Source organism: Tursiops truncatus, chromosome 6 (genome assembly GCF_011762595.2).
Source record: "Tursiops truncatus isolate mTurTru1 chromosome 6, mTurTru1.mat.Y, whole genome shotgun sequence".
Lineage (NCBI taxonomy): Eukaryota > Metazoa > Chordata > Mammalia > Artiodactyla > Delphinidae > Tursiops > Tursiops truncatus.
This window is the reverse complement of record NC_047039.1, coordinates 68,772,732-68,797,953: the sequence shown is the minus strand read 5'-3', so window position 1 is coordinate 68,797,953 and position 25,222 is coordinate 68,772,732. Positions and strand designations below refer to the sequence as shown.

At 38.6% G+C, this 25,222-nt stretch overlaps 1 protein-coding gene across 3 annotated transcripts in view; it reads right to left on the bottom strand.

Annotated features, from left to right (window-relative positions):
- TMC1 (transmembrane channel like 1) overlaps nt 1–25,222 on the bottom strand; it is a 385,896-nt gene that overhangs the window by 239,519 nt on the left and 121,155 nt on the right. For all 3 annotated transcript variants that reach the window (XM_073806217.1, XM_073806218.1, XM_073806219.1), the window contains exon 3: nt 22,871–23,013. The gene's annotated coding sequence lies outside the window, so the exon portion shown is untranslated. The remainder of the gene's footprint in view (nt 1–22,870; nt 23,014–25,222) is intronic.

The following is a 25,222-nucleotide window of genomic DNA, read 5'->3' as shown; positions in this document are numbered from 1 at the left end:
GAAAGTATGCTTTTACCCATGATAAATATAGTTTTAAACAGTATCCCATATGATTCATGTGGTCGTAACACACCCAACTAGCTTTTCTTTCTAAGAGACCCATGAATCAACTGCTTTTGTCTAAGAATTGGGGCAATTTGTATGGATCAGCTTAACAGATAATAGATATACACCTTAAGCAAGAACAGTGATACTGAAAATAAACCATTTCTACACTGGTATAAAAAATAATCTTTTTCTTTCATCATATCTTTGAATACTCTAAATCTTTATAACAGGCTGTCAGCTATATTATTGGTCTTCAGTCTTTTAAATTTCTTAACCACTATTTTCAGGGATTCTTTTTAAGCATTTAGAATGAAAACCTAAAAGTATCTTTTAAAAAAATTTTATAATCTTATGACTCAAGTTGTCAGTTTCTTCATCAGTAGAGTGAGGAAGTTGAACTACACATTCTCACAGGACATAAGTATATATGATTCCATTAGTGTTTTCATAAATATTTTTCTGGTGATGGTCTTCAAAATATCTGGATTTTTTTCTATATTTGCCAAAATAATATATAGACTCTACATTAAACTTAAATTTAAGAAATTATATAATCCATGTCTATATTAGTCATTAAACAACTGAACATAGTTTCTTAATGGATGCAATCTTTTAATTAATTGTTTATCAGTTCTTGGTTGTGTGAGTGAAGAATTTTTTCAGACTGTTAATAAACATAACAAATTGGATATATCAAAGAGCTTCATTTGGTGGAGCTCTTTTATAATGTCTACTCAGCACCTTCCTCCACATTCCCTCTACCTTTCCTGTGAACTGCTGTTGGTCCATATGATCAAAGGATGGATCCTAATGTCATATTTCTGTTTCATGGCCCTACCGCAGGGAAGGCATCTGACTCTGGGACTGGGAATTGGAAAAGAGAGAAAAAGAGAGACAGCAGTCACTTTCCAGGTAGCTGGAGGTGGAACATAAAATGTTTGTAAGTTTCAGCAATTGGATTTTTCCATTTGTGCATGGAAAAGTAAATAAAGCTAGTCCACAGAGAGAGAGAGAGAGAGAGAGAGAGAGAGAGAGAGAGAGAGAGAGAGAAACCTGAAATCAGACACACAGGAGAGCAGAAGTGTCTGAGTCTCTGGTCCGGTTTCTTTCTGAGGCCTAGATGTTTCTTTCAGATTTTGTAAGTGTCCTGTATCCTTATCATAAATTCCTATTGTTTGCGTAATCTCCCTCAAATGAGTCTCTGCTCTGAGTTTGTCTCTCCAGAACAAGAACTCTCCCATGACAAGAAGTGTAAGGCTGTGTGGCTGCTATCTCCTCAAACTCATCTGATTGCTTACATGTACTCAGCCACAACTCTGGTGGTCCCTGGAAGACACCTCTGGTAGAGTATGCTCAAGAGAAAATAAGGAGGGGAAGCAGCAGTCTTTGCTTAACGCAGAAGCTCACAGCAATGGATTGCCAGGCCATGTGCTCTTCCTCTTTCAATTTATCCCTCAATCTCTGGATCAAGGTTATCTCTGGGGAAAAGTAAATCATTCTGGATGCCTAAAGGTCCTTCTAGAGCCAGGGATCTCTCTAGGGTTCCTCAAGATCTTTTCAGCCTGTTCCAAGTTATACATTATGAGCTGTGTGAGTTCTCTTCATGCATATCCTTCACAACAAGGTACGCAGTTTCTGACAGGCAAAGCAAGAAGAGGGGCGTTTGATCTGGTCCTAGCAGCTATCTCATAAGCATCTCCCCTCCAAGGCAAGGGAAGAATCAGGTCTTACAATAGAATATAGCTTCCTCCTAAAAAACACAACACCCCTTTCCCACCCCACCCCCACCCCCACTCCAGCATGTATGTAGATTAAAGGATGAGCCAGTTTGTCACAATAATAGGATCCTCTATGCCAAGTAGCCCAAGCCCAGACTGGTAGACTGACTCTCACTTAGCAATTCAGATCCATAAGGTCCTTAAAAATAGCTTTCTTTACCTTTTTCGTCTTAGGTATTCCTCAGACACTGAGAAAATTTAGTCTCATCAGCAAGCTCTAACAAGATTACATTTGCATTTTGTCGTTCTGAAGATTAATCTGAATCTGTCCAAGGAAATTAAAATACACTACAGTACTCTTTTTCAACTCTCATCCTAGTCTATGTTCCAAAGTCAGCAAGGCTCTTGAGTGTCTGCCTCATCCCACCTCACCAATTCCTTTCACAGAGTCATGGCCATAACCTCAGGATGACATGATTTTAACTCTGGTAAAGCAGAAGCAAAATTTCTGCTTCTGCTAGAAGACAAGGTAATGTAAGCCAGTCCTCTCACAAAAGATGACTAAGAAAGCTGGATGAAATTTTAAGAGACAAAAATCTTGGTAGCATCAAAGGGTCAACAGGAGACTGATGAATTACCAATCCCAGATACAGAGGGATGGGAATCCAGATAAGTAAGCTTGGTACTATGACCACTTTTGAACTGGAGGTATTTGCCAATTGGAGAGATGTGGTCAAGAGGCTGAACTATACTTTTGGTATCTTCACGGAACTGGGAAGATAAAAATTGGTGTCCAGAGGCAGGGAAAGAAGGAATTCCATAAACTATTCCTTACTTTAGGCTGGTAGCCCACAGAGCTGTACCCTAGAAGTAAGCATAAGCTGGAAGTAAACTATTTCTTTTATGAACTAAAGATATGCAGGGTGGCCTCAAAAATATCAAATCTGGAACTTGGATTAAGTTAATTCTGAATTATTAGTGTCCCCAGGCACTTGGCTAGATCAATTAAATACCTTCTTTGGTGGACAAAACATCATTCCAGGCTTCAAATTATTTGTGCACTTTGTGTTCAGAAAATTATTTGCCAAAAAAACCCACCAATGTCTAGCATACAATCAAAGTATCTAGCATACAATCAAAGTATCCAGCACATGTAGAGACTAGATACTATGAATGTAAATCACAGGCAACAAAAATAGACTCTAGAGGCTCTAGATGTTATAATTTTTAAATAAAGATATAAACAACTGTGTTTACTACGTTCAAGGAGATAAAAGTCAAGCTTAAAAACTCTGGCAGAAAACAGGAAACAAGTGGCAAATTAGATATCCTAGACCTGAAAATTTCAATAATTAAAATCAAGAATTCAATAAACAGACTTAACAGTATACTAGACACAGCTGAAAAAAGAATTAGTGAACTGGAAGATAGGTCACAAGAAATTATCCAGAATGAAACACAAAGACATAAAGATGAGAAATACAAGAAAGGAAGTAAAAGACATAGAAAATACATTAAGAAGCTCTTACATACACTTCATTAGAATCTCAGAAGAGAGACAGATAATGGGACAGAGGCATTATCTGAAGAAACAATAGCTGAAATTATTCTAGAACTGATGAAATACAGCATTTACCATCAGACTGTGCTGCAGAAACACACACTTCAAGATGATCTGTAAAAATCAAGGAAGAGGAGCTTCCCTGGTGGCACAGTGGTTGCGAGTCTGCCTGCCAATGCAGGGGACACGTGTTCGTGCCCCAGTCCGGGAGGATCCCACATGCCGTGGAGTGGCTGGGCCCATGAGCCATGGCCGCTGAGCCTGCATGTTCGGAGCCTGTGCTCCGCAACGGGAGAGGCCACAACAGTGAGAGGCCCGTGTACCGCCAAAAAAAAAAAAAAAAAAAAAATCAAGGAAGACACATCAGATGTGGGCAATCATATATGTTGGCTGCATACACTTATGCATTCTCATTTTCAGTTGGTCTTCAGTTGTTCCTCCACACAGAGTCAACTGCCCTGCTGTATGCTTTATTTTCTACTGCAAGATCATTTAGCTCTGAAGCTCTCTTTCATGACTATGTAGCTCCCAGACACATAAAATATGCTACTGCTCTCCTACTCCTCTGGGCCTTAAAGAAACTCCATGAGGCTGCCTCACACCCACCAGTCCAGATATATACTTCAGTTATATTTTCTTTATTCCCAATTCATGGTAGTCATGTAGAAATTCTGAGTTCTGCCTTGCTCCCTACACTCTATATTATGGACCTCTCTGAACTTCACTCCCAAAACCTACTGTGGTGGGGATAGGGGATGGGAGAATGTCTCTTATCCTCTACCCTCAGAACCTGGGCACAGCCCTTATCAGGGATCCAAGTCTTCACTCTCTCATTATTCTCTCCTTTCTTGTGGAAATTTTTATCTAGTTGCAGGTGGAGAAAACTGGTTTAATCTGATAGCTTATTTTAAATTTTCTCTCTTATGCCCAGACCAGTGGATCTATTACCCAAAGGGCAAACTTTTGATTCTCTGTTAGGTGTTTTGCTGGGTCACTTCTTCCCAGAAGCAATGAATGCCATTGAATAAAGCAGAGTAAAGGCAAAGAGAGAAGAAAATCAACCTGGGAACAAATTTAAATGAATATCTCAAAATATTATTTTATAACATATGAAGCCATAAGTTTTGACAAATACAGTTATATTATATTAATATATATACACAATACATAGACATTATTATATGTGCACAGGTTTACCACAGCAGCATTTATTATTCACCAAGTCATTTTTGTTTAATACCTAAATGTCTTCTAATTAACTTTTTCATGTTCTGGGCCCATATTTTAGCATACTTTAAAATAAATATATAACTTTTGGCCTTGCCCAGTCTTCATGCTCCTCAACAGTCTTTTACAAGTTCACAAAAATAGAAGGGAGTCATTTTGCAATTATTTATCTAATCCTGTAAGAAATCTATCACATAAATGTGGCAAAGGTCATACTGAAGCTCAGTTTGTAGGCCTACCTACCTCATGAATCCAGGAAATTTAGGAAATAACATGGACTCCCTGAAAGAAGAGAGGAGAAGGGTGTTAGGACTGAAAGTCAAGTCTTGGGTACTCAGATTCAGAACCTTTGGGAGGACAGAAGTACTTCTCTAAGTTCTAGGGAGAAGTACCCCAAGAAAAGAGGAAATAGGGACCCATGCTAAAGGACATGGGTCCCTTTTCAGGTGTAAGAGAACAGATACAAGAATTACATGGAGGGCTAGGAACCATGAGGCCATATTTGGAAGTGCCAAGGTACAATTGTCACTTAGTGACTGAGCTTCTAAGTCTAGCTGATAGAAGAACACATAGCAGAGAAGCCCCTTCTTTGTGCAACAGAAACATCATAGTGATTGCAGCTTGATAGCAGTGGCAACAGGCACAGTAACATCTTCTCCTACAATAATCAAGGGACAGAACAAACAACAGCCGTGGTGGCAGCAGGAAAACAGAACCTGTGCTAACATATAGGGAGCAGGCTATGTCTGCACAAGGCACAGCAATGATGCTGGCAACCACAACAAAGAAAGGCCAGCAACATGAGGAGTGTGAGTCACTCCAGGTCTGGGGGAGGGCAGTGTGAGGAGGAGGGCAGAGGAAAGAGGCCTCTCTCCTGATGGTAAACATCCCCTCAGATGAGCAAAGCCAAACCAGGAAACACCAGAGTATCCACCTCTGGTTGCACAGGCAGATTCCTAGGCCCTACCTCAGAGCTGCTACATCAAAAAATATCTGGGAGTAGAACACAGGAAACTGAATGTTAAACAAGTTCTTAGTGTGATTTTTTTTTTAACAGTACTGCCCATAGGTCTGAGCAACTGGGAATACTGCCCTGGACCCTGCCTTTTAAAGAACCGTCTTCCAGCCATGCTCTTCACAGGGCAAGGTGTCCTAGGGGTCAAGATAACAAGTTCAACAGCACCCCATGCTTACCTAGTACACAACTACGCCCCATCAGACCATGATCCTGGTTCCCAAGACCCTGGATTCTCTAAATGACTGAGACCAATTCAAAGGCCTGAATGGACCTCTTCCCCCGGTCTGTTCTCCCATGGTTGGACCACACTACATGGTGTGCACAATTCCAGAACCAAGTATTTGCCAAGGGGCAGCTGCTTGGTGGGCCTGGAGCTTGGACTTTCGTGCTGGGCTGATCACCTGTGCTCTCCAAGCCTCTCACACAGGGGTAAGAGAAAGGCTTTCCCTTTCTCTCCCTCCATCTGCAATTGTGCCCTGGGCCCACATATTGTGAGGGACAGCTACTGGTCTAGACTAGAGACTTACTCATTATTTTGGGCTCTTTTGTTGAAGTCAGAGGGGTTTTGCTTTATTTAGTTTTGGTTTTGTCTTGTCTTGCTTTTCTTTGTTTTTAAGCATCAGAGAGGAAAAGAAAGCTCTTAGGGTCAAAATGCCAATTATAAAATGAATAAATGCTAGAGTTTAATCCCACTGTGACTTTACAAGGTCTTGACTATTCCCTTGGCAGGTAAAGTCTTAAAGGACAAAGCTTGCATGATTAAGTGGCATCTTAAAACTTTGAATTCATAGAGTTAATTTAGTTTAAGTAGTATCTGTTAAGCATTTATTCTGTCTGTCCCAGACAGTGAAAGGATCAATAAGATATGATGAACATCCTTAAAGCAAGGCCATTGGATAAGTCAAGCTGTATACATGGAATGCAAAAATAACAGCTGTGCAAGGGAGTATGTTATTTTAAGTGATAAAGTGAGTGCCCCAGACAAACTAACTGCAATAGGAATTTAATGTATCTTCAACAAGATCCTTTCCTTCTATTCTCAGGGTTGCCACCTTCTAGAGGAGGACACACACACTCACACACCTACCTAAACAAGACCCTACTGCTTTCAAGTTTTAGCAACAGGCCAGACTAGTGAAGCATTCTTGGTGTATCAACACTTATTTGGTCTTTGGTTTTAAAGATTGCTTTGTTTTGTGCTGTCTGTGTGTGTGTGTGTGTGTGTGTGTGTGAGAGAGAGAGAGAGAGAGAGAGAGAGGGAGAGGGAGAGAGAGAGAGAGAGAGAGAGGACACAGCCACAACAGCTCAAACTGTTTTTCTCTCTTGCAGCTATGATCCATCCATGATAATCATCTGCATCACCTGTGACAAGTTCTGCATGTGTTAATCACAGATGAGCTTTGATAGGCTGAGTGTGGTCTGGGTTCCTTTCTGGGTGGAATATTGAGCAATAAAGCTTGGGAAGAAATTCAATTATTCACACTGTTGTTAAAGTCAGACTTTCATTTTACCATAACACAAGCCCAAGGCATATGAGTCAGTAGAGGCAACTACCCCGGGTGGTATCTGTTTTACTTTTTTGCCAGTGAAGTTGTGCCATGTGCCATGAAGGATAAAGAGCAGCAGAGACAGGAAGCAGTGAGCAAAGAATCAGCTGGGAAATTCCAGCTGCCCTCCTGCCCTACTTATAAGGAGATGACTCATTGTTAAGAAGCAAACAGATGTTGACTTGGCTAACAGAACCCTATGTAAAATTTAACCTCTCCAGGCCCTTGCATCCTGTTCTAGGGAAGATGAAACAGACAGGTTATTATATTTGGGCACCTGGATAGCATTGTTTAATACTGGTAGAAAGAATAGGCATATGTGTGTGTTTTTGAACATGCTGTTTCTCATGTCCTTGAAGCCCACTTTCTTCTGGAACATATCCTTTTATAGAGGCCACACTGTACAGAGAAACCTCCACAATCCGGGCTTCTGCTGTGCAGATGTGTGGTGGTCTGCTACTTATAGAGACATGGAATTTTCAGGTAAACACACCTATTAGTAAGTTCTTATGTGCCCACTCAAGCATAGGGCTCCAGAGACCCAGGTTATAATCCTGGCTCTACACTAAGTAGCTATGTAGCCTCAGTTTCCTCACCTGTGAAATCAAAAGGTTTGACTGTTAAGGCTCCTCCCTCCTTTATTGTTTTATGATTCTAGGACTTTAAAAAGTTGAAAATATGTACCTATAATGCCTACCCTCTCTGTTTTCCGTCGATAAGAACAAGCACTTATACAATGCAGAAAATGTTTCTGTTAACAGTTTTCTTTCAGTGTAGAGTAGGAAAGTACGGCTTGGACAATATTGGGTCCAGGATAAGACACAACTTGTAATGGAGTTAAAAACAATTCCTTATTTACCTCACTGGGTTGTTGTAGTTATCAAACGAGATCACATCGTTGGAAAGTTTATCCTGTATTGTGCTCTACAGAAATGTGTTATAGACTGAATGTTTGTGTCCCCTCAAAATTCATACATTGAAACCTAATCCCTAATATTATAGTATTAGGAAATGGGGTCTTCGAGAGGTGCTTAAGTCATGAGAGCAGAACCCTCAGGAGTGGGAGTAGTGCCTTATAAAAGAGACCCCTGAGACCCTCTGTCCCTTCTGCCATGTGAAGTTATGGCGAAAAGATGGACATCCATGAACCACAAATTGGGATATCGCCAGACATCCAAGCTGCTGGCACCTTGATCTTGGACTTCTTGGCCTCCAGAACTGTGAAAAATAAATTTCTGTTGTTTGTAAGCCACTCAGTCTATGGCATTTTGATATAGTATATAGTATATACAGGCAGAAAAGCCTAAATTTTATTATTATTTAAAATAAATGTAAATATATTTATTCAATAAACATTCATTTATTGAGCACCTTCTGTATATCAGACATCATGATAAACATTAAAAAGACACTGATCGGTGGGATAGGGAGGGTGGGAGGGAGGGAGACGCAAGAGGGAAGACATATGGGAACATATGTTTATGTATGACTGATTCACTTTGTTATAAAGCAGAAACTAACACACCATTGTAAAGCAATTATACCCCAATAAAGATGTTTAAAATAAATAAATAAATAAATAAAAGTCAAAAAAAAAAAAAAGACACTGATCTGTTTTCCAAAGGCTCCCAAAATCAAAAGAGCTCAAATAAAATGATAACGATATTTATCCTTAAAATTATTTTTTACCTTTATAAAAAGTTTCAGGCTGAATAAAGGAACAAATTGTCAAAGCTATTTTCTTCTCTACTTTCAAGTATTATGAATCTTTTTAAATGCTTCTGTCCCAAATCTGAAGAAAAACACACCTGAGATTCTGCAAAATCTCAACTGATTTTAGCACTAGGTGAAGAAATAAAGGATGCTACAGTCTATGAACTGTTGGGACCAAGTATAGGGCAAGTATTTAATGGGCTCCCCAGCAGTGATAAGAGAAAAATGGATGATGATAACCTCACTGAAAAGGGGAATAGAAGAGTGACCTTGGGCTATGAAAAATGTGTTCTGTAGCCTCGTGGCTGCAAAGTCCCCTTTCCTCCCTTCGCACTTCATGCTTCAATAACACTGCACTTACTGGTTTCTAGGTTCTTTAATATAATATGCTGGTTCAGGCCTTTGTGCATTTTCTCTTTCCCCGTCCTCAGCCTGGACCAGTAATTCCCCATCACTCTTCACTCTTCTTCTTTCCTCCTTTCCCTCCTCCTCATGCTCCTTCACATCTCCCACAGGCTGCTGCTCAGTTTTCAAGATTCCAGGCCACTTCACCTGCCCTAAGTCTTTCCTAATTTCCCTCCGTACACACAGTCTTTGTGAGGTGCCCCTTCACTGCACTCCTATCAACCCTACAGCATCATGGCACTTATCACAGTGTGTGAGAAACTTCTATATTTTGTCTGTTTCTTCCACTAGGCCAGTGGTTCTTAACTGGAGGAGATCTTGTCCCTCAGTGGGGGGGTGGGATTCGGCAATTTCTGGAGACATTTTTGATTGTCAGGATTGGGGAGGGGGTGTTACTGGCATCTAGTGGCTAAAGCCCAGGGATGCTGCCAAACATCCTACAATGCACAGGACAGCACCCACAGTAAAGGATTTATCCGGACTCAAATACCAATACTGCTAAGGTTGAGAACCTGCACTGGACTGAGTTCCTTTTCTGTTCTACCAGCTCCAAGCACAGTGCCCAGCACTCAGTAGGAATCCAAAAAAATTTTTAAGTAATTTTTCGTTGAAAATTTAGTTGAAAAAAATTTTATTACAGCTCTATGAAATAGCTAATAACTAATTTGAGCAGGTACTGCAAGTCAAAGGAAAATCAATACTCGGGGATAAAGTTAGGGTAAAGCCCTCAGTCTTTTCCTGACACTTCCTCCTGTCTAGCTCTCTCCATACCTCTTCTCTTCCCTTTTCTCCTTTTTACCTTATTAGTATATGCTCTGTTCCCCCCTTTACTGTCATGTTTGAATTCCTTTCACTCTAAAATAAGAATTGGAACATAGTGAAATAAGTTGCCCCACATTTGTTTATCTTAGGCATTCATTCAATTTAATTTTAATTTTTAAACGTATCAATTACAGGGCAACATGCTGGGCACTGCAAGGAAAACAAAGATGAATAAGAAACCGGGCCTATCCTCACTGGGGAGATTTCTGTAGCAGCAGAATAGAGGAAATACAGTTTCATTTCCATTAATGTGATCAGAGAACATTTCCTAAAGGAGAGGCCTTTGATTTAGGTCTTCATAGGTGTTTCATAAAGTGTTTTAAATATGCCACACATATGTCATCATGTTCTTTCCTTATCTGACACCTAGTCAGTAAGTGTGACCCTGTAAGACACTGATTCTTAAGATTTGTCTGGGTCCCACCCTCAGAGTTTCTGATTCAGTAGGACCTGGTTGGAACCAGAGAATTTGCATTTCTTACTAGTTCTCAGGTGATGCTGCTGCTGCTACTGGTCTTCTAACCATACTTTGAGAACCGCTGCTTCAGGATAACCAGCCAGGTAACTCCTTGACCGAAAATGGACACCCTTCACTTGGCTAAAACAATAAATTTTCAGTGTTCACAAAGAGAACAACTCATGGGTTTCTGCAAGCAGGGGAGGAGAAACATTCCAATCTATTCCTATAACTAAGGAAGGGCTCAATTTTCAAAAGTAAATTAATTGTCAGACCCAGTACCCTTGGGGAACATTATTTATTGGAAATATAACTAACATAACATTCTTGAAGATCTTGATAATTAAAAACAAAATATCTTATTTGTTGATGCATTATACTCAGGGCTCTAATATCTATTACACTTCTTACAGGCATAATACATATTTGAACTGCAAACTTCTACCTTGATTATAGCTTTTGGTTGCTTGATGCTTTGGTTTAATAATTCCCATATTGTTTGCTTCCCCCCCCCCAATGCCTTTTCTAATCAATTTTCTCTTGTTCCTATGTTCTTTGTTCTGGTTTTGTATCCTAGGCTATTTGCTCTCTCCTCCAGTCTCTCATTGGCATGTCTTCAATCATTTCCCAGAGTTCTTACAGAACGTTAACCATTTTTTGTGCATCCTAAAGCTTTTAACCTCTCATCTAAAACTAACTAAATGCTAAAAAATTATAATGCTTATGAATATATTATGCATAATATTAAGTTCAAAATAGTTGATATACTTCATGCTATATGTTATAGATATAATAAGCTTAATTTCAAGCAGATGAAATAAACATTGAAGTGCATGTATTTTTTTGTACACAGTCTCTTTCTACCTGCTGTTTGTAAACATCAGGCATTAGAAGCTTATAGGTGTGGCTTTTAAGTGATTACTAGACATATGTATATGTTCATTTGTGTGGCCACTCATGCCTACTGAATATTTGGGAAATGTACCGAAATACACATAATAATACCTCCTACAAAAAGCAGAACAGTGTCCTCTTCCACGTCCAAGGACAAGAATTAATTTCTTCAAGCTTCCTTCATAAAAGAATGTAGGAATAGAGGTGGAAATTGAGACCTTATTGAAGAAATCTATCTGTTGGGAACATGAGCTACTGGATAACTCTGAGAAAGCTCTCACAGACTTTTTTTAACCATTGCTAAAATAAAGACAGCACATGAAATAAATGCCATTTGGCATCTTAAGTTAATAAGATTGGATACTATACAATTAATTTCATTTTTTCATCCCTCACTTACTATGAACTTTTCAGAAGAGCACTTTCTCTAAGTTTCAATATGAAAATTATAAACTGTAGTTTAAAATTTGAATTTATAAACTATAAATTATAATATTATTAGCTTTATTGCAAAGAGCATGCATGTTAATAAGTGGCATTGTTTAAAAGTGTCTGGTCCTTTCTGATTTTTACAATTTAGAGCTCTAACGCCTATCATCTCAGTTTACACTATAATTTCAGGGACACAGAGATTTAAAAGTGAATGTTCAAAAGGCTCTCCATACACTAGCCTATTTTGCACAACTGAGGAGCAATTTTTTCAAGCCTTTTTTCTAATATACATGTTAATATATTATGGGCTATTTCCAGAAGTTATTCTGGCTAAAGGATCTTCTGAAACACATCTAAGTTCTCACCATTTTAATAAAGAAAAGAATGTGGTATGAAGGCAGAGGTTGCTGCCTCAGCTTATGAGATAGATGTTAGTATTAGCCTCATTTTATGGATAAGGAAAGAAAGATTTCTAGATGTCTAGTACCTCATCCAAGGTCACACACTAGTGCGTGATAAGGGGAGAATCTGAACCCAAGTCTGACACCCGAGCCAGACCTCTTAGCCACTAAGCTGAACCACCATTTAACTTTTCTCATTTCTCTTTTCCTAACCCTCAGTTACTTCTGATTTCTAAGTGTTCTCAGTAAAAGTGACTTGCAATTTGTTGATAAGAAATTGGAATTAAGTATACAAGAATTTGTTAAAAGATGGTGCAGGGGAAAAGAAAAGGAAGAGGATGAGAGAAAAATGAGCTCTGCTCCCAGATAATCGAAGACTCTGGGCTCACATATTAAGCAACTGGAACCTACCCATACAGAATGATAAAACCAGTGCTGACTAATGTTTTCTTTGCATATGTCTCAGTGCCTTGTACGAAGTAGTGGCTGGATAAATGTTTGTTAAACTAAAGGTGGAACCAAATGTGTTCTAGAAGCATTAAGGGAATCCGATTAGAGACATGAACAGCGTTGGATGGGAAAAGAGTCTGTTGAGAAAATATGGATTATCTTCTTTACAGTAGTGAAGAGTAACTGCCTATACTACTTTCCCATTATCAGAAAGTTCCAAAGGTCGCATAAAAATTGTGAATATTAAATAAAAATAACCAGCTTAAGAAAGCGCTTTATTACAATGAGAACTGCTATGATGCAACTAAATATTTATCGAATGCCCATTAAATGCAGGCACTGCACAACAGATATTTTGAAGCCTTAAATTGTTCACAATACTGGCAAAAATTGCTACATCACTATTCAAACTGTGGTCAGTATAAAAATGGTAATCAATGTAACCACAATTTATAAGCTTACTTATCTCTAAATCAGAGCCATTCTGAATTAGAATAGGAATTTATGATTCTAGGCCAATTTACTTCAAGTACCCATTTATTTTTGCTGTATGGTGTTTTAAATATAAAGCAAGCTACATCTTCAAAAACATAGTCTTTAACATTGTTTCCTGAGTTTAGCATGTTTAAAAATATACTAAAACTAAAATGGGCTCTGGATTCCCACATGTCGCAGTAAACTCACCAAGATCTAGAATCTTCCTCCTATAATGGAAAGCTCTAAACTCCTTCTCCTTTCAAATAGTCTTCACCATATTTGAAAAACCAAGAGACCACATTTATTGCCACAAATACTGAAACACTAGATTCTACCAAGAAGTCACGTTTCTACTGTTTCAAAAATGATCTTAGAAATGAAAATCTATGCATAACTTCTCAACTTCAAAATATCTTTACTTTGGCAAAAATCATTATAACAATATAATAAAAGAATGGACTCATGAAATAAAATCTGTTTTTCAACAATTAATATCTGTAATATCAAAGGGCTAAGATGATCACAAATTTGAGAAAAGATGATCACGCACCATGCAAATGAGCATATGAAAAAGGGTTTCAAAGTGGGGCCCAGGCAGGAAAGGGTGTCTGGTAGTGCTATTTTTTATTTTTTAATTCATGAATCTGAATATGTCACTCTTTACTTAAACATTTCAATGGTTTCCCATTGCTTGCAATATAAAATCCATTACCATACCTTACCATAGCTCTCATTGACTTAATTAAAGCTCACTTCTCTATCTTTATCCCCAGCACTCTCCAAAATGCTCCCTAAATTCTCATCATACTAGCTTTCCTGTGGCTCTTTGAATTATATAGCCCATGGGAAAAACTGCAAGACTTTCTTCCAATGATTAAAAATCTGTTTTATGCAACCTTGCTTTTACACACAGTTTCCTCTAACTGAAATGGCCTTACCTGACTCATCTTCCAAACCCAGGATAAGAGAGCCTTTCTTTGAGAAGCTGTCCCAAATCACTTATTCAAATGCAGTTACTCACTTTTTCTTCTGTGTCACACAGTATTGTTATTATTTATTGCAGTTATTTTTCCCTTTTATGTTGGGAAATCCTTAATGTCAGAGTCTCTGTCTTAATTGTCTTTGTGTATCTCATGCCTGGCAGTTTCAGACACATAGTAGATGATAGATAAATGCTAAGTGTTGTACTGATGTTACTGAATCCTAAGAAGACACATGGTATGTATTTGAAAAATTATCCCTATATTTTAAAATCTATAATTTTTATTAAAATGATCTTCCTAGAACATCTATGTGTATTTTCCCTCCGTTGTGTCTTGTTTCACATCAAAACTCTTTGCTTTTCTACTGGGTATAGTCTATCTCTTATTTTATAAGTATTCAACTGTCATCGTACAACACCATGATGGCTAGGAAAAGGACACAATCCATGAAAGCATGTCATCTCACTTCTTAAGAAGAAAGCTGTCCAAAGTTATAAATCAGGAAATGTGTGTGTGTGTGTTTGCATGTGTGCACACAATTGCTATTACATAATTTGGAATGGAGGAGGCATGAGTTGAAGTTATATTTGAGTCATGTCTTGGTTATCAAGACCTGTCCAACAAAGATTATCATAAAACTACTAATAAAATGATAATAAATAATATTCACCCAAATGTCTCTTGACTTTTTTAGTTTGTGGGTACAAATAATGTCACATTGTCACTTATACTCAGATATGCTCTTGAAAGAATTCCAGAGCCTTTCAGAGTGTTCCTTTATCCCCACATTGCCCAATATGTCAGAATAGCTCAAGAAGGTCTTAGAAATCATTCCTGGGCTTCGCACACTGATCCCAACACTGGTGGCACCCTTGGCCATGCCAGAACTCTGCAGACTATGCTCCTACCACTGTTTTTTGTCACCCCAAGATTGTTCCCAGCCAGTAATGTTCATAGAGAGTGGCAAGTGGAATAATACACCCTGTTTGTGATGCCCTTTTTGGGCACTCTCAGAAATATTGGGCAGCAGGACTTCCCTGGTGGTGCAGTGGTTAAGAATCCGCCTGCCAATTCAGGGGACACAGATTCGAGCCCTGGTCTGGGAAAATCCCACATGCCGCAGAACAACTAAGCCCATGCACCCGTGCCCGTGCACTGAGCCTGCGCTCTGGAGCCTGCGAGCCACAACTACTGAGGCTGCAAGCCACAACTACTGAGGGCCGTGCGCCTAGAGCCCATGCTTCGCAACGAGAAGCCACCGCAATGAGAAGCCTGCACACCGCCATGAGGAGTAGCCCCCGCTCGCCACAACTAGAGAAAGCCCATGCACAACAACGAAGACCTAACGCAGCCAAAAATAAACAAATTTTTTAAAAAAGAGAAGATTCTATTTCCCTTATTAAAAAAAAAAAAATGAAAGAAAGAAATAGTGGGTGGAGGTGAAAAGCAGCAGGGTCCTGGGGCTCAGGGTTGCAAAGATAGTGAGATGACGTTTTTGGTTTTTTGTTTTCTTTCTCCTTGGACTGACACACAGAATGGTTTCATTAGGACTGATTTCTAGTATCAGCTGCCACATTCTAACACCTCTTTCACTCTCATGGACCTTCTGACATTTGGCCGGTACTTGAGCCTGACTTGTTCGGCTGAACATTTTCCTTATGGTGAATTCTTTACCAGGACTCCACCTGGCTTCATAAAATTATCGACTTGTGCCCCCGCCTCTAACACAGGCACACTCCAACCTCAAATCCACCAGACATACCTGTGAACATCTGCACTGTGAACCACACTTAAGTTGTTTCTTTTTTTTTTTTCATAAAGTTTCTCAACACTTTTGGAATCAGTAATTACAAAGATATACTTTCTAGGGGAAAAGAGTGTCATCCAACTCCATGTCACCTAGGTATCCAAAATCAGCCTTGAATCAGGGATAACTCCCTCCAAGACAACAATTATCATTATTAGAAATATTTTAATTATTGGCATTTACAGCTTCTGGGAAATCCAGGATCACTCAGTTCAAACAGCTAGAGTGAGTACTGCTGAAAATGATGCCCATAAATATAGCGAAAATTTGAATTAGACATTCATTGAAAAATTAAATGATAAGAAAGTCATAAAACCAAATGCATTTTATTTCCCTATCTGGTGAAACACAATTCTCTTCTTCTACTTGGTAAATCTTATTAACATAATATAGTTATTACAGGAATCTCCCTTTTCCTGATGGATGGCTTTGGTTTGAGCAATTTCCTTCTGCAACTGTGCCACATGTAAATATTGACTGTGATGCAACATACTCCATAAACTAAGATTTTAAATTCAAGAGCTGATTTCATTGTTGGTACATAATGAGATTTCATTGAAGATAAAAATAGTTTTCTGAATTTTTATAACTCAGTAGATCAGAAACAGTACAGCGGGTGCAATTCCCAAACTAGAGAGAGGCTATGTACCACTCTGCTTCTAATTCTCTGGTCATGTAATGTAACAGTGGCTCCTCTTTGAACAAAGTATAGAACAAAGGTCAGATATTTCAGATGACTGAATGTGGAAAAAGCACTAAAATAATTTCCTAGCAAATGTATCTAAAATATTATTCATTATATAGTATGGGTATCTACAGTAATTGAACTTACTAAATCATTTATTTTGTATGGTTACATTTTGACATTATAGGCCAGATCAAAATGACACACAGAGCAGTAGAAGGCCAGTTGCTCTAAGTGCCTATGTATTTATCTTTCTACTGTAAATGCTTCCAGATATTACAATTGTGTGGGGTAGAGCTGAAGTTTGTTTGTTTGTTTGATCTTCTTTGAGCTGTAAAGAGTCAATTAAGTGACCCTCCCAGGTAAAAAACAATATAGAACAAGTATCTACCCATTGTTCTGGTAGAAGAATATAAGGCCTTTGGTTTTGTTCCAGTAGCTAAACAAATCTGCCCACATCCTGTTAAGCAGAAGTTTTCCTTGGGATGAAGGTGGCCCAAACTGCGTAAGGATTCCCGTCCCTGAACCCTAACCAATATGTAAAGTGAAAAATTTTAATCATGGAAAATAAAGTAAAAAATTGGGGGTGTCTGTGGGGACTGGTGATGCAGCACTAACACTAGTGCCTAAATGTTTATGAGGGAGGGCTGGTTTGAGCAGTATGACAAATGCTAGAAGTTCCTCCAACCTAGGCAGCTAAGCACAGCAGTTGTACTTTGGAAAACAGTCACTGAGCATCAAAGTGTGAACTAAAACGTGTTATTCACTTGGGATCCAACATGAGGCCTGGTCAAAAACCTGGATTCACTAGACCATTCCAGCAGCAGTATAGCATCTATCAGACTGTGCAGGACCAATATTCATCCTTGATATTAATTTGCAGCAAGAAGAAACAGCAGTAGAGTCAGAAGTCACACCACTATAGCCATCTTTGAACCAGGATTCTTAGACTATTTGGGAGAGGGGACTCACAAGAAGAAACATTAGAATTTTTACTAATCAGTTTTATGGGGGTTATGCATAGGAAAGTTTAAGTGTTTCATACATAAGGTCAAGTACTCCAGATGACCATGGTTAGTAAAAGAGTCACATTTACATTATAATTCAGAATATATTTGCTCTGATAGCTTTTAATTAAACTTTTGTAATGTTTGCCTTTTCCTTGCCATGTAAATAAAATCCAGCCGCTAACCAATCAAGCAGAAAACTTGGGATTTGGGACAGGACAAAAAACAAAAATAACTTGTTTTTTAGCTTCACCTCTTTTAAGGCCAGAAAATAGTAGAGTGGGTGACTTTGGTTAAGGTTGAAATGTTTTAAGAGTGGAAATCACCAAAAACGCAGCCTCAGCCCATATCAGAATACACACACACACTCATACACACATACACATTCCTTAAAAACATCAGTCATTAAAGCCTAGAGTTTTTTTTTTTATACACCATGTTTAAGAATTGACTCCACAGAAAATGACAAGTCTTAAATTCTAACTAGTGGCTAGGGCCTCTATTTTATGACTCAGACTTTCTGTTCTTGTTAGGAGATGGAAGGAGAGCAGTACATCTTGGTTTATTTAGTTTTTCTCCAAACCTACTTATCAGCTAAGGTTACTATGAAGGCTGAAGTTATGGGATGGGTCAATTCTATTTTAAGCAATGGAAGATACACTGTGATTGCCTGTTTTATATTAATTTTCTTTCCATGGGCCAGCAACTAAAGCATTTTTTATTTTTTCAGAGGTAATTGTTTAAAGCCACCTGTATCACTCAGTGTTTTCACTTGCGTCGGGAATAATTAGAGGAAATCTATTGCAAACATGTCATGGGATGGGATAAAAAAAAATGTAGTGAATACCTTCAAAGTCTTAGTGCATTTTATTGTGTGTTGTAAATTTCACATATTCAACTTGACTCTCTCCTCTAGCTCCTCTGTCCCACCTCACTCCCACACCCATCTGAAAGATAAAAATATGTGAACGCTATCTACTCAGACTTTTAGAGAGTAGTAGCAGCAGCTTTGAAAATCTTTCAGCACAGTTCCTCTAATCTGTGACATCATTTAACCATAGTGACTCACATTTGTGTAGGTATTCAGGACTTACAATATTTTTGCATTTGAGCCTTACACAATTCAGTGAGATAGATAAAAGAAGAATTGTTACTATTCCTGTGACACAACAGAGATAATTGAGCCTCTCAAAGGCCAAGTGATAACTTAAGCCAGCTAGCTAAGGAAACTGGCTTGCCTGACTCCTAGGTCAGCATTGTTTTTACTACACTATTTTGTCTCTTTCCAACTCTTATGTGACTTCCCGTGTGACTTACCATGTTTGCAGCATATTCAGCATGTATATTTTTCTCATGGAAAGTAAATCAGATAGCAGTAAGCAAAACAGAGGAGGGAAGTTAGAGAATTCTCTGGGTAGGTTGCTCTGGATAGAAGTACCCATTTAAATCTCTAGGGGTAAAACAGGAATAAAGACACAGACCTACTAGAGAATGGATCTGAGGATATGGGGAGGGGAAGTAAGCTGTGACAAAGCGAGAGAGTGGCATGGACATATATACACTACCAAACGTAAAATAGATAGCTAGTGGGAAGCAGCCGCATAGCACAGGGAGACCAGCTCGGTGCTTTGTGACCACCTAGAGGGGTGGGATAGGGAGAGTGGGAGGGAGGGAGACGCAAGAGGGAAGAGATATGGGAACATATGTATATGTATAACTGATTCACTTTGTTATAAAGCAGAAACTAACACACCATTGTAAAGCAATTATACTCCAATAAAGATGTAAAAAAAAAATATGAAGATTGTACATAGCCCTTACAGCATATACCATATATATCTTGCAACCAAAACTAATTTAATGTTTAGAACAGGAAAAATTAGTAGCCCAAGAAATTTTCCTTAGACTCTATCGTGAAGGTCTGTCAATTTCAAAAGTTCTTACCTTTGTTTGATGGTATTAGTGCCCAGGAGTAATTGAAAATATGCTTGTAATTCCACAAATATGATTAGATTTCACATTTTTGCATTTCAGGCTCCTTCAAGCCTCAGCCCTGGTCTTATTTGCCCTTATATTATTGCAGATAAGCACAGTGACTTGAGAGTAAGAAGCATTTGGTAAATATTTGGTTTTGTTTTTAAGCATTTGACAGATACCTATATGCCACCATAAGTTCTGATTTAGTATGACTAGTCATTATGTCTCTCAACAAAATTCTAAATACTTCATTGTTGTTCTTGATACACACATAGACACAGGTTGTTCTTTAGTAGATTCACTGAGAAAAGTTATGTTTGCAACCCTCTTTCCAACCTAGCACTTGTTGATTAAACTGAGTCTTTAACTTATCAATCATTATAACTTGGCAACAAACATCTGTGTGTGTGTGTGTGTGTGTGTGTGTGTGTGTGTGTATAAAGGGGTGAAAAAGACCAATAGGCTTGGATTTCACAAGCACTTGAGCCTTTCTGCACTATTCCCTAGCATGGTTTCCCATTCCTTCATCTTACTATAAACAGCACTTCTCAGCCAAATATGTTTAATTTAAGATTAAAAAAAAGAAATACATGTTATATATTTTTAAATATATTTATAATATATACAATATATAATACAAAGTATATACTTAATATATAGTTTATATATTATTATAACATATTTTTGTTTGTTTGTTTGTTTTGTTTTGTTTTTTTGCGGTATGCGGACCTCTCACTTCTGTGGCCTCTCCCGTTGTGGAGCACAGGCTCCAGACGCGCAGGCTCAGCGGCCATGGCTCACGGGCCCAGCCGCTCCGTGGCATGTGGGATCTTCCCGGACTGGGGCACGAACTCGTGTCCCCTGCATTGGCAGGCGGACTCTCAACCACTGCGCCACCAGGGAAGCCCTGTTATAACATATTTTTATAATTATATATACATGTATATATTCATATGTATATGTGTGTGTATTTTTTTTCTCTTGTCCAAAAGAAATTTTTAAAAGGGCCTGTTTAATGAATCTACTTATTATTGCTTCCTCTTATCTTAGGATATGTACAGATATTAGTGCAAGTTATATAAATCCTGAAAGAACAAGTATTATCACTAAGAAAACATTTTATCAATTAGGATATTTCAATGTATGATGACAGACATTAACTAGATTTATTGTGGTAATAATTTCACAATATATACAAATATTGAATCATTATGTTGTACACCTGAAACTAATGTAATGCTGTATGTCAATTATTCCTCAATAAAAGAAATAGAAATTTTCAATCAAAAGCATCAGAAATCAACCCAAGTTCAGCAAAAGGAAGTTGTTACATCAGAAAGAATACAAAATCTACAGGAAGGCTGGAGAAAAACTCAGAACCAGGTCAGGATGGGAACCAAGACCACTGGAATTGCTAGACCTTCTTTTCAGGCTGCTGCTACTGCTGAAATTAATAAATGCATGCCAATCATTACTGTTATTTTGTACTCAAGTTACTTCATTCAGTGTTCAGAGTCCTGAGAAAGAGAACTCACTTGGCTTAGCTGTAGCCATATGTTCACACTTAACTTTAGGACTGGGGAAATTATGCAGCACCAACCATATGACTTGAGGTGGTAGGGTGGGTGGAGTCCTAAATGAAAGTGAGGACAAGTCCTGGAACTGGGCTGAATGCTCCTGAGTGACCACAACAACCTCATGTAACTTCCATGGTCCATCTCTTTTTGCTGTCCCCACACTGTTCTCTCCATGCATGGACCTTCTTCTAAAATGTCCCCAAATAACATAATGTAGCTCCTTTGCTGAATACACACTCACAGCTTCTCCAAATGAAGATAATTTAAATTCTCACTACCTCCTGCACTTGTTTCCAAGTCTAGGATCTCTTGTTAGGCATCCATTTCTCCTCTAGTTTCAACATGATTCTATTTCAATGTGCAGTAAGTTATGGATTAAACAAGTATATTTAATCACCACCTGTTATGGGTTGAATTATGTCTTCCCAAAATCTACACATTGAAGTCCCAATCCCCAGTATTTCAGAATGTGGTCTTATCTGGAGACAGGGTCTTTACAGAGATAATCAAATTAAAATGAGGTCATTAGCAGGGTGGGGGAGGGAGGGCTAATTCAATATGATTTGCATCCTTATAAAAAGAGGAAATTTGGACTCAGAGACAAGGAGCTCAAATTTATTTTAAGGAATTGGGTCATGTGATTAGGGAAGCTTGGCAAGTTTAAAATCTGATGGGGGAAGGCCTGAAGGCTGGAGACTCAGGAAAAGAGTTACAATTTGAGTCTAAAGGCAGTCTACTGACAAACTAGGAAGAGCTGATGTTATAGATAAAATCTGGAGGAAGTCTGCTGCCAAAATTCTCTCTAGCTTGGGGGAACATCAGCCTTTTATTCTACTCGGGCCTTCAACTGATTAGATGAGGCCCATCTCCATTATGGAGAGCAATATACTTTACTCGAAGACTGAAATGTAATTCTCATCCAAAAACACCCTGAAAGAAAGATTCCAAATAATTTTGACCAAATATCTGGGCATCTTGTGGTCTAGCCAGGTCAGTACATAAAATTAACCATCACACATGGTCTTTCTGCTATGTGTACATCCTAGTACTTCTCTGTGTATCCAAACCTCTTCTTTTTATCAGACCAGGCAGATTGGATTGGGACTCACTCTGCCAACCTCATTTTAACTTAATCACTTCTTTACAGGTCTCATCTCCAAATACAGTCACATTCTGAGGTACTGGGGGTTAGGGACTCAACATATGATTTCAGGGGTGGAAGGAGGGACACCATTCAGCCCATAACACTATGATTACTGCTATACTTTACTAGCACTACAATCCGACTATGACTACCACTGCACTAGTCCTCCTCTTGTCCTATTACTAACACTTCCAGAAAGTCCCTTCCAGTTTCAATTTTCCATTTTTCTATAAAATAGATTGTACACAGAAGATACCATGAAGCTCAAGGTTTCCACCAAGATTGCATACAAGTTCAGCCAGAGTTCACGGAACACAGCTTACATAGCTATTGAAGAATATTTCAAGACACAGGAATTTTGATCAAGGAGGAAATGCCAAACTATAAAGAAGTTATAAAGGCCAGGAAGACTGGCAAAACCGAGACCACCCTCCCAGGGGGAGTTTGAATCTGTTAGTGGTTACCAACAGCAAAGTTATCCAGCTCAGGGAGCTGAAACATTCTGGGACTAAAGACTCACCAGTAGTTGTTAGATGTCACAGGGTTCATCACTTGAATGGCTGGTCTGGTTTCCTCAGTAGTAAGAGTCTAAGGAATGTTTACCCTTCATTCCTCTTTCAAACATTAAGTATATAATTGTGTTTACCAATTTTATGGTAATCCCTAGAAAATAATTGAGAAGTAATGCCAGTTAAGGAAAGTGGTGAATCCACATGGAAGATACTCCAAATACACATATGCATTCATACCTTACAGATATTTTAACAGGCCAGGAAATAATGAGCTTTCTCTGTTTCATCTTATATTCCATATAAATGAAACTGTATGCACAAAGACAGTAAGATACCCAGAGATGAACACTGAGACATTCTTAAGTTTGTGTTTCCCATGGTACCTCATTCAGTGTCTTTTACATAATCTTCGTTCAGGAAATATTTGCTGAGTTTAGTAGAGAGAAGACTCTCCAAATTCTGACGATGCTAGCTTTACTGCTGCTCTGTCTCTCATTCAAAAATACGTGCCATATGCAGCTACCCTGCTAGTCACTGAACAAACAAGGTCACATCATGGATTTATCCTGAAGTTTGAGAGTCTATAAATAGTTCCAGTCAGCCCAACAGTCATTTATTCAGCCTGTGTTATGTGTAAGATGCTATAGAGCTTATCATCCATTAAGGCAGACTGTGTGTACATGAATATCCATAATTCAAGGCAATTTGCTCTATTAATAGAGATATAAATAATGTATTCGGCATGGGGAACAGGGCTAGGACAAGGCAGGAAACCAGAACCAGTGCCAGACTGTGGAGCGGTTTGAAGGCTGAGCAGTACTCTAATTACCACTGATAAATTCTTCTGTTGCCATTGATAAAGGTTGAAAAATTTGGAGACACAAAGCCTAGATAGTCTTATTGCCCTAATAGGCACAGAATGGAGTAGTATGATAGTACTGACACCACTTCAGAGAATAACACCATTTTAGTGATAAAAAGCCCAATCTCATCCTCTCCAAAGCATTCAGTTATGAACCAAATATACCAATGTCTTTGTATTTTAATCCATATTATTGAAGCAAGCCAGATTTAAAACTCTTTAATGCCATATGCCGTTAAGATAAAAATCATTAAAGGGAAAATAGTTACATAATCTCCCCAAGGCCACCATTCGGTAATTACAAGACCAGTTCACCCTTCCCTATTCCCTTCCATCTCTCAGACTGACATAAAAGGAGGAGGGAACAAATCAGAGAAAGAGGTGAAGGTGACTCACAAATAAAGAGCTGTGAGAGAGGGAGGAGGGAAGGTAGAGAGTAAAAATCATATAGACTGCTTCCCTGGTGGTGCAGTGGTTGAGAGTCCGCCTGCCGATGCAGGGGACACGGGTTCGTGCCCCGGTCCGGGAAGATCCTACATGCCGCGAAGCGGCTGGGCCCGTGAGCCATGGCCGCTGACCCTGTGCGTCCGGAGCCTGTGCTCCGCAACGGGAGAGGCCACAACAGTGAAAGGCCCGCGTACCGCAAAAAAATAAAATAAAAAATCATATAGACTGGGGAGAGAGTATAGGTAGGGAGTGCATGGCAATGGGGAAGGGGTAGTTAGTTGTGAATAAGAAAATGTAAAGAATGGGGAGAAGGTAAAAAAAGGATATGATGATTCTGATTTGGATCCCTGTAATATCCTTTGAGAGATACAAGAACAGATTTCCTTTTTAATGTGGAGGAAGAGACAAGACTGCCTACTGAACAGTTTTTCTGAAATGCCACATTCTTCAGAGACTGAAACCTTGGGGTCCCCAATTTATTAGGATTGCAATAGAACCTAAAATATTTTGATTGAAGTGAAATGCAATACATGTACACCAGACACTTGCAAACTAGCAATTAAATTCTGATTTACCCTAGAAAACTATTTTCTTAACCTAGTGACACAATTTCAAAACAATGGATATGAAAATAAAACATTTTAGGGATTCTGAAAACCCAATTAGGACATGGGTTTCTGTTGTTGTTGTTGTCTAACTACCTATTATTTTTCCCAGAAGCAAGCCACTTGAAGTATCTAGGTCAGAAATGAAAATCTCTCCACACCAACTGAATCGTAAATGCAAGCATTTAATGAAAGCTTCATTTCTTTACAATCTATGGAATACATTAGCCAGTTAAAGTTGATCTTTTAAAGTGCCATGTCTTTTATTTATGATAAAAATATGTATATGCATGTGTGTATTCATGCCACATAAGTGGTATACACTGATACATTTATCAAATTAATTTAAGCATGTAATAACCACAATGCCACAAAAAAGCTAGGCTTACAATTTGTTTATTGTTAATATCTGACATCAAAAGTTCCTGGAGTCTCAAAGCTGTAAC